The sequence below is a fragment of the Scyliorhinus canicula genome, chromosome 4, assembly GCF_902713615.1.
Source record: "Scyliorhinus canicula chromosome 4, sScyCan1.1, whole genome shotgun sequence".
Taxonomy (NCBI): Eukaryota; Metazoa; Chordata; class Chondrichthyes; order Carcharhiniformes; family Scyliorhinidae; genus Scyliorhinus; species Scyliorhinus canicula.
In genome coordinates this window covers 60,363,111-60,377,305 of record NC_052149.1, presented here as the reverse complement: position 1 = coordinate 60,377,305, position 14,195 = coordinate 60,363,111, and positions in this window count along the sequence as shown.

Below are 14,195 nucleotides of genomic sequence, written 5' to 3'. Positions count from 1 at the left end.
TCGGTAATGCATGTCGCTACAGTTCCCTTTATCTAGGATGCTTGCGTCCAGTAACTCTTCCAGTAATGTCTGTTGTGGCGGTTGTGGCCTTGTCTCCTTTCATAGGAAGTTTTTGAGTTGCAGGTACCTTAGCTCATTCCCCCTGGCTAGCTGGAATTTTTCTGTCAGTTCGTCCAGTGTTGTGATCCTGTTGTCCGTGTATAGGTCCCTGACTGTCAGTGTCTCTCTGTCCTGTCCCCACTTTTTAAAGGTGGTGTCAGTCAGCGCTGGTGTGAACTTATGGTTGCAGCAGATGGGAGCTTTGTCCGACATCTTGGTCAGGTCAAATTGCTACCTACCATGGTTGGTTCCAGGACTGGAGGATGGCTATCACCACTGGGCTGCTGGAGTTTTGTTTTGGGTGGGGATGGGAATGCCACCGTGGTGAGGGCCTGGAGGGAGGTCCCCATGCAGGAAGCCTCTTCTGCGCGCACCCACTCAGCTTCTGGCACCTTGATCTATCCCCTTACTCGCTCGGCTGTTGCCGCCCAGTGGTAGAATTGTACGTTTGGGAGGACTAGCCCCCCCCCCCCCCCCCCTGGATTTTGTTTTTTGTAGGACTTTCTTTGGGATCCTAGCATTTGTGTCGGGCTTGTTTAAACGGCAGTCCCGTTAGTGCTGTCCCCCCTACTTGTGGGTGTACCGGGAAGATCTCACTTTTGCTCATGTTGGGTTTGTAGCCCGAGAAGCCGCCAAACTCTTTCAGGAGCGCAATGATTCCGTCCATACTGCTTTGTGGGTCAGAAATGTAGAGGAGCAGGTCATCTGCATAGAGTGAGACTCTGTGCTCCCTGCCTCCGCTTCGGATCCCCCTTCAGCTTTTTGCTGCTCTGAGCGCTATTGCTAATGGCTCGATCGCGAGAGCGAACAGCAGCGGGGACAGTGTGCATCCTTGTCTGGTGTCCCTGTGCAGCTGGAAGTATCAAGAGTTGGTGTTGTTGGTCCGTACGCTCGCCATGGGAGCGGCGTATAGGCGTTTTACCCAGGAGGTGAATCCTGTTCCAAGCCCGAACCGCTCCAGTACCTCTATGAGGTATTTCCATTCGACCCTGTTGAAGGCCTTTTCTGCGTCTAGGGAGACGATCACCTCTGGTATTCTCTCCCCGGATGGGGTCATTATCACGCTTAGCAGGCGCCTGATGTTCGAGGTTAGCTGTCTACCTTTGACAAAGCCCGTCTGGTCCTCTGCAACCACCTATGGTACCCAGTCTGCTAGCCTTTTGGCTAGGATTTGGCCAGTATTTTGGCATCTGCATTCAGCAGTGAGATGGGTCTGTATGACCCAATTCCGTTGGGTCTTTATCTTTCTTAGGTAGAAGAAGTGTAGACTCAGGGGCAATTGGTTTGAGGTTTACAAAATAGTGAAGAGACTAAATTACATGAATGTGGACTGATTCTTTCAACTGGATAGGGTTAGGGAAGACCTGGGTCACGCATACAAGAACATAAGGGTATAATTTGGTTGAATGTTAGGCTGTCTTTCTTTTTCTCAAGAATAACTGATCAATGGATCAAGTTGCTGCTTGTGCATGAACACTGTATTCCTTCAGGAGAAGTCTGGACTTATCTCTGGTTGGGGTGGAGATATCCTCATGTAAGCAGTAGTTAAGTCTACTGGACTAGTCTAGATCATTTGCAAGGATTGGGGAGTTGCCAGATTTTATTAATTGCCTTTGCTTTTTATATAATTTTTCGGCTCTCACAGAAGACTACATGATTCAAAAATAAAAGCAGCATGTGTTGGAAAAAATCAGCAGGTCGGACAGCATCTGTGGAGGGAGAAGCAGAGCTGATATTTCAAGTTGAATAAGACTTCTTCAGAAGCATCCAATTTTTACTTCAAATTTCCAGCAGCTGCAGCATTTTTCTTTTACTACTGTGACATTATGTGAAATGGTCAGAATACAAAGTTCATGTTATATCATAATTAACCAGTAGATGGAGCTAGATGCAGAACTATATAAAGCACTGTCTCACAGCCTTCTGGGAGAAGGCTAGAGAGCAGATCATTGGTGTAGTAAGAGAGATCAGAGTACAGTTTATAGGTAGAGTATGGAGACGAGTGTTAGTTGAGTGTAGATTGTCGATTACTAGATTATTGTTTACTATAGGAGTAAGTGGTTGATCTTTAATAAGTAGCGTAAATAAAAGTTAGCTTCTTTAATGAACTTAGCTTCTCTGGTCTTTGAACACTTTGAACAATACAACATCGATCCTAATATCAGGATGATATCCTGATAACGACAACAATCTCTCCCTCAATGCCAGCAAAACTAAAGAGCTGGTCATTGACTTCAGGAAGCGAAGTACTGTACACGCCCCTGTCAGCATCAACGGGGCCGAGGTGGAGATGGTTAGCAGTTTCAAATTCCTAGGGGTTCACATCACCAAAAATCTGTCCTGGTCCACTCACGTTGACGCTATCACCAAGAAAGCACAACAGCGCCTATACTTCCTCAGGAAACTAAGGAAATTCGGCATGTCCACATTAACCCGTACCAACTTTTACAGATGCACCATAGATAGCATCCTATCGGGCTGCATCACAGCCAGGTATGGCAACTGCTCGGCCCAGGACCGCAAGGAACTTCAGAGAGTCGTGAATACCGCCCAGTCCATCACACGAACCTGCCTCCCATCCATGGACTCCATCTATACCTCCCACTCCCTGGGGAAAGTGGGCAGCATAATCAAGGATCCCTCCCACCCAGCTTACTCACTTTTCCAACTTCTTCCATCGGGCAGGAGATACAGAAGTCTGAGAAAATGCACGAACAGACTCAAAAGCAGTTTCTTCCCCACTGTCACCAGTCTGCTAAATGACCCTCTTATTGACTGACCTCATTAACACTACACCCTGTATGCTTCATCCGGGGCTGGTTTAGCACACTGGGCTAAAATCGCTGGCTTTTAAAGCAGACCAAGGCAGGCCAGCAGCATAGTTTGATTCCCGTACCAGCCTCCCCAAACAGGTGCCGGAATGTGGCGACTAGGGGCTTTTCACAGTAACTTCATTGAAGCCTACTCGTGACAATAAGTGATTATTATTATTATTATTATTATGTAGTTACATTGTATATCTTGTGTTGCCCTATTATGTATTTTCTTGTATTTTCTTGAATTTTGTTTAATTCCCTTTTCTTCCCATGTACTGAATGATCCGTTGAGCTGCTTGCAGAAAAATACTTTTCACTGTACCTCGGTACACGTGACAATAAACAAATCCAAACCAATCCAATATCAAGAATCACAAGGAACACCACAACTACATGGTGCAGACTAGGTGCCGAGAATACATAGAGCATCACAACTGTATGGCATGGCCAAATCATGCAGTGGATCTTTTTCTGTCTCTCAAATTTTGTATGCTTTCTGAGCTTTCCTGCAGGCCAGGGACATCAGTCACTGATGAGGCCAGTTTAATTTTAAACAGTTCCCAACAATCTGCACAGGAAAGACAGAAATTTATTATGAATACATCAATTAGTGAACTAATATAACAGCATAGATTAAATTAATTTTTCATCGAATCAGAGAATCTCTACAATGCAGAAGGAGGCCATTCAGCCCATTGGATCTGCACCAGTCCTGTGAAAGAGCACACTACCTAGGCCCAGTCCAACACCCTATCCCCATAATCCCATCTAGGGCAATTTATCATGGCCAATCCACCTAACCTGCATGTCTTTGGACTGTGGAAGGAAACCGGAGCACCCGGAGGAAACCCACACAGAAATGGGGAAAATGTTAAAACTCCTCACAGAGAGTCACCCGAGGTCGGAATTGAACCAGCATCCCTAGCGCTGTGAGGCAGCAGTGCTAACCATTGTGCCAGCATGCCACCCAACTTTGCCACACCTTTTTGTATGCAGCCATGCCTTTAATACCATGGATGCGAAGTTGGAGGGATATGGGGTTCTGCCACTGAGATTAAAATATCCAAGTGATGCAATGCTGCAGTCTTCTGCATTAGAATCCTTGGGCGGGATTCTGCCCTAATCGGCGGGGTGGGAAATTCCGGCGGGACGGAGTGGCGTGACCCTCAGCACCTTCAGGGGCTAGGCCCGCCCCAGCGTGGTTTGCGCCCTGCCGGTCGGCAGGGAAGGGACTTTGCGCCACACCAACCAGTGCCGAAGGGCCTCCGCCGGCCGGCGCAAGTAGGCGCATGCGGGGGTGCACCAGCATGTGCTGTGCTGGCGTCATCCCGGTTCATGCGCAGGAGGGTTCAACTCCGCATCGGCCATTGCGGAGGACCACAGCAGCCGATGCGGAGGAATGGAGTGCCCCCCACGGCACAGGCTGCCAGTGGATCTGTGGGCCCCGATCGCGGGCCAGGCCACCGTGGGGGCACCTCCTGGGGCCAGATCCCCCCGAGAACCCCGGAGGCCGCCCGCGCCGCCAGGTCCCATAGGTAAGAACCTACTCCAATTTACGCCGGCGGGACTGGCAAAAAGCAGGCGGGACTTAGGCCCATCGCGGGCCGGAGAATTCGGGTGGCCCTGGGGCCCATTGAGTCACGCCGGTCCCCACCATTCTCCGAGGCGGGCGATGCGATTCACGTGGGACTATTTTTGGGGGGCCGTAGAATTTGGAGGACAGCGAGGGCGGGATTCACGCCGACCCCCGGCGATTCTCTGACCCGGCGGGAGATCGGAGAATCCCGCCCCTTAAGTGCAGAAGGAGGCCATTCGGCCGATCAAGTCTGAACCAACCCTCCAAAAAAGCACCCTACCTAGCCCCATTCCCCCACCCTCACCCCATAACGCATAACCCCACCTAAGCTGCACATCTTTGGACATTAAGGGGCAATTTATCATGACCAATCCACCTAACCTGCACATCCTTGGACTGTGGAGAGAAACCGCAGCATCCGGAGGAAATCCACGCAGACAGAGGGGAACTCCACACAGTCACCTAAGGCCAGAATTGAACCTGGCGCTGTGAGGCGGCAGTGCTAACCTGTGATATGGAGAGTTTCGTCCACTTGAAGAATAATGACAAATCAATAAGGTGGCATGAGGAAGCTATTTTAAACCCAGCACTTTAGGACTAGATTTTAAAGTAAATATTACAGTGGTCTAATTCTTAGATAAAATGTTGACCCAAGAGAACTTGGATGAGTCAGTATTTAAACAGTTAAAGAGGCCTTAACTGCTTGACGTGGAACTTGTTGACAATGTGTTAAATGTTCATTTTTAATGTTACATGCTGAAGCTATTAGGGTAAGTTGAGAATGTTGAGAACAACACCAGGAACTGTTCATTGCATTCATCAACCTGACATTTGACTCAGTAAATCACATGGCTCTTTGGATTGTGATCCAAAGATTTAGATGTAAAAGAAACATCATCACAATGCTGAAATTGCTTCATGATGGTAATGAGTGCAACTGTCTTGAGTGGGAGATTTGAAACAGAATCCTTCAAAATCCAGGTCTGGTCAAGAAAGCTATGTGATAGCCCCCATACTATATACAATCTACCTAACTGTGGATATTAACTTCATCAAAGATCAACTGCCCTCTGGTGTCAACATTAGATACCATCTAGGTGGAAAAATCTTTAACCTCAGTTGGCTCTGTACCAAAATGAAATTGGTCACCATAGATACACATGATTTACAGTTTGCAGATGACAGCAGTGTCATTGCCTACTGTAAGGGTACTTCCTGTTGATTCTCTTATTTCGCCTTTCTTTATTTTTTGCAATTATCGTTTTGATCAATGGATGTTTAATGGACATGTATCTTTAGTCAAGCAGCAGAGAGAATGAGGAGTTCAGAAATTGCAACATAGTATATGGTGCTAGCTTTGGACAGCAAAATTCAGATTTTGCGGCACCTGAGATGTGGGGTGGGACTCGGTTCGATTGGTTGGCTGGTGACCAATGAATTGGCCAAAAGTCTGTATTCTGCCCGGTGATTGGGTCCTACTTGAGTGGACTGATTTTCAGAGACCCAAGGATCTCAGTTTGAATCCTGGACACACAGCAGAAGGACCTGCTCCTATTTTCTCTCTATGCCCAGAAAGGCTATGAGTTGATATACTTCTGAACCTACAGAGAACCTGAATGAACTGTGGAACCATTACAGGCTGCAAACAGAGACCTGGATCTGAAAACTTACTTTGAAGGAAGGTCTTCTTAAAAACAAACATCTGAAACAAAGAGTACTTTTCCTTTTACTTATTATTTTTACCCCTCTCCAAACTGCTACCCCCCTCCCCCCAACTCTGTGTTTGTCTATCTTGGTGTGTGTCTGTAGAGAGTAGGGGTAGGTTAAAGTGGGAAATTAGGAATTAGAAGAGAGTTAACCAATTGTATTTGCTGCATATCTCATTATAGCTCTTGTTATAAATAAAAAGTAATTGGGCGGGATTCTCTGTTTCTGAGACAAAGGGCGGGAATCTGCCCCGCCGGCTGCTGAATTCTCCGACGCCGGGGATTTGGTGGGGGCAGGAATCATGCCGCGTCGGTCGGCGGCCACTGGCAGCAGCCCTCCCCGGCGATTCACCAGCCCGCGATGGGCCGAGTGGCCACACGTTTTCAGTCGGTCCCGCCGGCGTAAATTAGAGTAGGTACTTACCGGCGGGACCTGGCGGCGCAGACGGCCTCCGGGGTCTTTGTGGGGAGCGGGGGTATCTGGCCCTGAGAGGTGCCCCCCACGGTGGTCTGGCCTGTGATCGGGGCCCACTGATCCACAGGTGGGCCTGTGCCGTGGGGGCACTCTATTCTTCCGCATCGGCTGCTATTCCTCTGCGATGGCCGACGCGGAGATGAATCCACCCCCCTGCACATGCGCTGGGATGACACCAGCACACGTTGGCGCTCCCGCGCATGTGCCAACTCACGCTGGCTAGTGGAGGCCCTTCGGCTCCGGTTGGCATGGCACCAAGCCCCTTCCCCGCCGGCCGGCATGGCGCAAACCACTCCGGCGCCAGCTTAGCCCCTGAAGGTGCGGAGGATTCCGCACCTTTGGGGCGGCCTGACGCCAGAGTGGTTCACGCCACTCCTTCCCGCCAGAGTCGCCCGCCCTGCCGATTCCCGCAGAATCCCGCCCAAAGTGTTGATGCTGACGAAGAATTTGTGGACTTTCACAACAGCAAAACTGGCACCGAGCCTGGATCGATTCAGCACTGAGGGGCTAGCACTGGAGCCACGTGGAACACAATCAATTCCAATGAAAAACGGTGCGGGATTCGCAGGGTCTGTGATTGACACTCGGGAGACTGACAAGCTGCAGCCGCATATACACATTACAATCACCACACACACTCATCCCAACCAACAAGATGGCACTGGTTGTACTGGAGTGCGCCCATACAGCTGGTTGGTCGGCTGGGGCCAGAGAGCACCGAGGGGGTTGGCCCGGGGGGACGCCTATATGACCTGTGGCCTCAAGTTCGTAGTGCTCTGTTAGCGCCATGTGCAACTGCATGGCTGCCTTGTCATATGCCGCAATGATGTTCCGTGCCCGTCCACCCCGACCCCACAGCCCACCTCCTGGCCACCCTCCGCTATTCCCCCGGCCCTGGCAGAAGCCCACCGGCCAGCAGCAGTACTGTCATCAAACTATGATGATGTTGGACACTTTTCGTACCTCCTCGCTCTCCCACATCTGCCATGACGCCTGTTTCATGATTTTTAAAAGCACAAGTGAACCATGTCTTCGGGAACTCGGCCCATTGGAGGCGGAGCATCGTGGAGACCCCAGAGAATATGGGATTGGGCCCGCTAATGACATGCAAACAGTGCTTACTATACGTGCGTTCCAGACTGCATTGACGGCACTGTCATGGTGACGGAGAATAGTGATTTGGCGTCAGATTGGCACCAGCCACAATTTTAGCATCTGAAACTATTCTCCGCCCAATTGCGTTTTGCGATTTCTCCGTCAGCCAATGGAGAATCCCACCCATTGTGTTTAAATTTACAAATCTGGTGACTGTGTTTATTGGGAAGCAAAGTGCCAAAGACTTTGGGTATTTTTCTAAGAATTATTGATTAATTCAATTGTGTTCTGACACCAGGTCAAGTGGGGCTGGAATTGACTGTAGATTAACCTAGAGGGTCGTAACACTACTTACACCAGATTCACAATCCACTCTCAATCGCTTCAATTCTGCACACAAGAAACTCGGCCTGTCCTTAATTGTTGTCAAAACAAAGCCCAAAAATCAATACAACTCAGACAGCCAATATTCCACCTCCCTTATAAATGGTAGGAGAGAGTGGAATATGTTTAGCATTTTCCATACCTTGGCAGTCACCCCTTGCAAAGGGCTACCATTGAAGAGGCGATTCAACACTGGATCAGTTGTGCTTCTATAAATTCTGGCAGCAAATGTTTGACAAACAAAACTCCAATCGTGTATCGACCAGTTGCTGTTACAATGCTCCTCTACTCAGCAACACATAAGATCAGTAATGCTTCCACCACATGCTTTGGGTTCAATGGGAGGACCATTTAACAAATGCTAGTGTCCTTCCTGAAGTCAGTTCCACAGGCAATCAGGTAAGACTCCTGTAAAACCAACTTTGATGGACTGGGCACTGTGTCTGGGTGGTGGGAAATCCTCTTGTCTGCCATGTCCTATTTTTTCAAGTCTCAATTAGCCAATGTTCCAGGAGAGGACAAAGAACGAACTTCAAAGACACTCTGAAACTCTCTTTGAACAAGTGAGTACTGGCATTAATGACTGCCAGAAGCTGCTACCTATGATTCAGGACAACAGCAACCATAAAACATGGGAGCAGAATTAGGCCACTCGGCCAATTGAGTCTGCTCCATTATTCAATCATGGCTGATATTTTTCTCATCCCAATTCTCCTACCTTCTCCCCACAGCCCCTGATCCCCTTACTAATCAAGAACATATCAATCACTCTCTTAAAGATACTCAATGATTTGGCCTCTACAGCCTTCTGCGGCAAAGAGTTCCACAGATTCACCATCCTCTGGCTGAAGAAATTCCTCCTCATCTTTGGGGGCAGCAGGGTAGCATGGTGGTTAGCATAAATGCTTCACAGCTCCAGGGTCCCAGGTTCGATTCCCGGCTGGGTCACTGTCTGTGTGGAGTCTGCACGTCCTCCCCCTGAGTGCGTGGGTTTCCTCCGGGTGCTCCGGTTTCCTCCCACAGTCCAAAGATGTGCGGGTTAGGTGGATTTGCCATGCTAAATTGCCCGTAGTGTCCTAATAAAAGTAAGGTTAAGGGGGGGGTTGTTGGGTTACGGGTAGAGGGTGGATACGTGGGTTTGAGTATGGTGATCATGGCTCGGCACAACATTGAGGGCCGAAGGGCCTGTACTGTTCTATGTTCTATCTCTGTTTTAAAGGATTGTTCCTTCAGTCTGAGACTGTGCCCTCTGGTTCTAGTTTTTCCCACAAGTGGAAACATCTTCTCCATATCCACTCTATCCAAGCCTCGTATATCCTATAATTTTCAATAAGATCACCTCTCATCCTTCGAAACAACTATTACAGACCCAGGGTCCTCAACTGCTCCTCATATGACAAGCTCTTCATTCGAGGGATCATTCTTGTGAACCTCCTCTGGACCCTTTAAAGGCCAGCACATCCTTCCTTAGATACGGGGCCCAAAACTGCTTACAGTACTCCAAATCTCCAAATGGGACCTGAACAGAGTCTTATACAGCCTCAGAAATACATCCCTGCTCTTATATTCTCGCCCTCTTGACATGAATTCTAACATTGCGTTTGTTTTTCTAACTGTCAACTGAACCTGCACGTTAACCTTAAGAGAATCTTGAACAAGGGCTCCTAAGTCCCTTTGTTCTTCTGATTTCCTAAGCCTTTTACCACTTAGAAAATAGTCTGTGCCTCCATTTTCCTACCAAAGCGCATAACCTCACACTTTTCCATTTTGTATTCCACCTGCTACTTCTTTGCCCACTCTCTCGCCTGTCCAAGTCCTTCTGCAATCCCCCTGCTTCCACAATACTACCTGTTCCTCTGCATATCTTTGTATCATCTGCAAACAGTACCCTCAGTTCTTTCTTCCAGATTGTTAATGTATATTGCGAAAAGATGTGATCCCATCACCGACCCCTGAGACACATCACTAGTTACCGGCTGCCATCCTGAAAAAGGCCCCTTTAGCCCAACTCTCTGCCTGTCAGCCAATCATCTATCCATACCAATATCTTACCCTTAACATCATGGGCCTTTAATGGAAATTTAAATAGATCATGTCCACTGATTCTCCTTTGTCTAGCTTCCTTGTTACCTCCTCAAAGAATTCTAATAGATTGTTAGACATGATCCCCCTTTGAAAAAGCCATGGTGACTCAGTCCTATTTTATCATGCACTTCCACTCCACAATCTCATCTTTAATAATGGACTCTAAAATCTTAACAATGGCCGAAGTCAAGCTAACCGGCCTACAATTTCCTGTCTTCTGCCTCCCTCCCTTCTTAAACAGCGGTGTTACATTAGCAATTTTCCAGTCACCTGGGATACTCGGTCCCTCCAGTGATTCATGAAAGATCATTCCTAATGCCTCCACAATCTCCTCAGTTATCTCCTTTAGAACACCTAGTTCATTCCGTCCAGGTGATTAGGCAACATGTCCATCAAACTGCATTTGACTTTTTGTCCCAACATCCTAATAATGAGACAGAGAGGAAATAAGGAAGGAAAGAGAAGGAAGCAAATCCTGCTCTCCAGGTCTCACTATTTTGTTAGATGTCTGGCCTTGGTGGCCAAAGTATGCGCGGCAAGAATAGGTCCGTTCAGCCACATGAAGACCCATGGCAGAAACTCACAATCCCAAAGAGATGTTATCCATGAATCAAGGGGCAGTCAATGATTAAGGGAAGTATGTATGGAACGCTTCAGCAAAAACATCAAACTTAATGAAGGACAACTGTTTGAAGTAATGTTTTAACTTTGATAAGGTAAAAAGGGAGGGACTTTCTTCAATTTTCAGAATTTGGTTTATGCCACAAACATGAAGTTTGAAGGAGAAAGACATTTATAAATCTATCCACCTATAAAAAACTGAACAGTCGGGTGCAAGAAAGCATCACCTAAAAGACAGAAGGGCATATGTAAATATTTTAAAATATGTGGGTGAATCATACTATGCACAATATCTATGCATGCTATTAATTTTAATGTGAAGTTGTAATTTGGATAGTTTTTTTTGGCAGTATTATTTCCAGTTCACATTTAGCATTCTAGATTTAAATATAACAGGTGGTAATGTTTACTGCCTAAACAGCCAAGATCCCCTTAATCGTGTAATTACGGATTCAAATTCAGCTAGTTATTGTTTTCAAACACTTTTTCAATAGTAATCATAGGTTGTAATAATCCCATTTAGGCTAGGTTTAATAATTACTGCCATAAGAAAATTACTTACAGATAAACTTGTGATTCTCTTGCCACATGTAACAAAGCTTACTACTTGGGAGTACAGTAAGTTCCAGCGATGCACAGGTACTGAGTTGTACGTTTAATTAACCTTTGATCTTTTCCTTGCTACCTTTAAAGAAACGGGCACCAGTATTTCACAGCAGCAAATTGCATCAGAGAAAAGTAACACAAAAACATTATGTTGCATTAAAGTCATAAGTGGCATGGAGGTAAAAACAGATTTTATTGGGAAATATTTTACTGGATGCGGGGTCCCACACAACACAGACCCAATTTCTGGGTGATATTGTTAAAATTGTTTTTAAATGTATGTCAATTATCTGCAAATGATGAAAGCAGAGCGCAATAGAAGAATCCCGACAGTGCAGAAGGAGGCCATTCAGCCCATTGTGTCTGCATCAACCCTCTGGAAGAGCACCCTACTAAGGCCCACTCCCCCACCCTATCCCCATAACCCCCCACATTGTTCAAGGCTAATCCACCTCGCCTGCACATCTTTGGACACTGAGGGTAATTAAGCATGGCCAATCGACCTAACCTGCACATATTTGGACTGTAGGAGGAAACCAGAGAACCCGGAGGAAACCCATGCAGACACAAGGAGAACATGCAAACTCCACACTGTCACCCAATGCTGGAATTGAACTCGAGTACCTGGCGCTGTGAGGCAGCAGAGCTGACCACTCTGAAGAATTTATGAGAAAATGAAAGTAAGTAATTAGTACTGAAGAAAAAATTGACGAATGTATATTTCGTAAAATGTAGGAAAAGTGTAATGCTTTTATTCATTATTGTTTACCTCCCGTTAATGGGCGGAATTGTCCATCTCGTGATGCCCAGATTGCATTCCCCGATGGGGCGGAGAATCGTGGATTGTGAAATGTGATGGCCTGAATTTTGCACTTGTAATAAAGATGAAATTGTCAGCATGCCCCATCATTATTTTGTGAAATTCACAACAGTTCTGATATCCACGTGTGGTTAAATGTAAAAATCCAGAAGTTGCAACCAATGATTTACTGTTCCTCCAGTGTGCACTACTGCAGTCCTTGCTAATGGCAGTTAATTATAAATCATGGAATTGATGTGAACTTCAATTTTACACAATATTATCACTGTAAAAATGAGGTGTAACTGATGTCTTAATTGTGTAGTAAGTGAAAATTACTATAGACTAACATCCTTGGCTCTGAAAACCTAATTTTATATTGCTGAAATGCAAAATTTTTACATTGTATGATTAAAGTTCCAAAAGGGTTTAAAATAATTAAACATATTTGTTTAAAGTATTTTAGGAAATACCTCAATCCATATATATGTCCCATCTGTATTTCATATTCTATATAATTATAAAAAGGAAATGCTAAAACATGTATTTATCTTCCTGGTTTGCTGTCTGTGGGAATTCTTCACATATATTACATAAGAGACCTTATGGACTATATTGGAAAGAATGTGTAACTTTAAAAAAATAAATTTTCATTACCCAATTCATTTTTTCCCCAATTGAGGGGCAATTTAGCATGTCCAATCCACCTATCCTGCACATCTTTGGGTTGTGGGGGTGAAACTCACGCAAACACGGGCAGAATGTGCAAACTCCACATGGACAGTGACCCAGAGCCGGGATCGAACCTGGGACCTTGGCGCCGTGCGGCAGCAGTGCTATCCACTGAGCCACCATGTTTGCCTTAAGAATGTGTAGCTTAACGATTAGTCCATAGCCTGCACTAAACAACCATGGGCAGGATTCTCCATCGGCTGACGCCAGAATCGGGAAACGCGATTGGGCAGAGAATCGTTTTTGACGCCAAAGTCATGGTGAGCGCTGGTTTCACACCAAAGCGCAATTCTCCAGTGCCTCAACAGCGGCGTCAATGGGAATGGCATTGGTGTGTTTTTAGCCCAACGCGCGATTCTCTGCTAGATTGGGAACCCTGTTACCAGTGGTGGGCGATGTAAAATCTTGCACTTGATCTCAGAAAAGCCCTGCACAATTAGAGGAATATTTCTTTATACTGGTGCTCCAATCCCTTTTCAATAATGGCCAACATGCTATTTGCTTTCCTAATTGCTTGATGTAGCTGCATGTTAACATTCCGTGTTCCCGTATGAGTACATCTAGTCCCCTCTGAACCTGAATCTTTACAAGTTTCACACCTTTTAAAAATAATCTGCTTTTCCATTCTTTCAGCCAAAATGAATATGCTCACCCCCTTCCCCATATTGTACTCCATGCCATCCACACAGGAGCATAGAAACATAGGAACATGAGTAAGTCATTCAGCCCTTCTTGTCTGTTTGAACAATCAACTGCACCATGGCTATGTTTTTTCTTAACCTCAAGTACCATCCTTGGTACAATAGCCCTTAAATATCTTTGATTAACAATAAAAGCCTCCAGAATGACACAATGTGCGTGAGATGCTGATTGACCTACAAACACACCCTGTGGCATTAGCATGTTTTTCTGGTCCATTAAACCAGAAGGGGAACCTTTATCAAAATGCGGTAGGAAGTTTCTTCAAATAGTCTTTCCACTAATCCATTCCATATTTTTGAGCTTCAATGCATGTCTGTGAATCAGTGCCTGAATATGAAGAACTAGCTAGAATAAGATGGTTATGGCACTAGCTCTACAATTAGGAGCTCTCGTGGAATGAGTCACCTGGATTTGCTGTCCGCTACCCTCTTGGTGCTATGATGTTCAGGGTGGCCACCTCAAATGGAATTGAATGCTTTTAATGTCAGAGAGCCCTTGA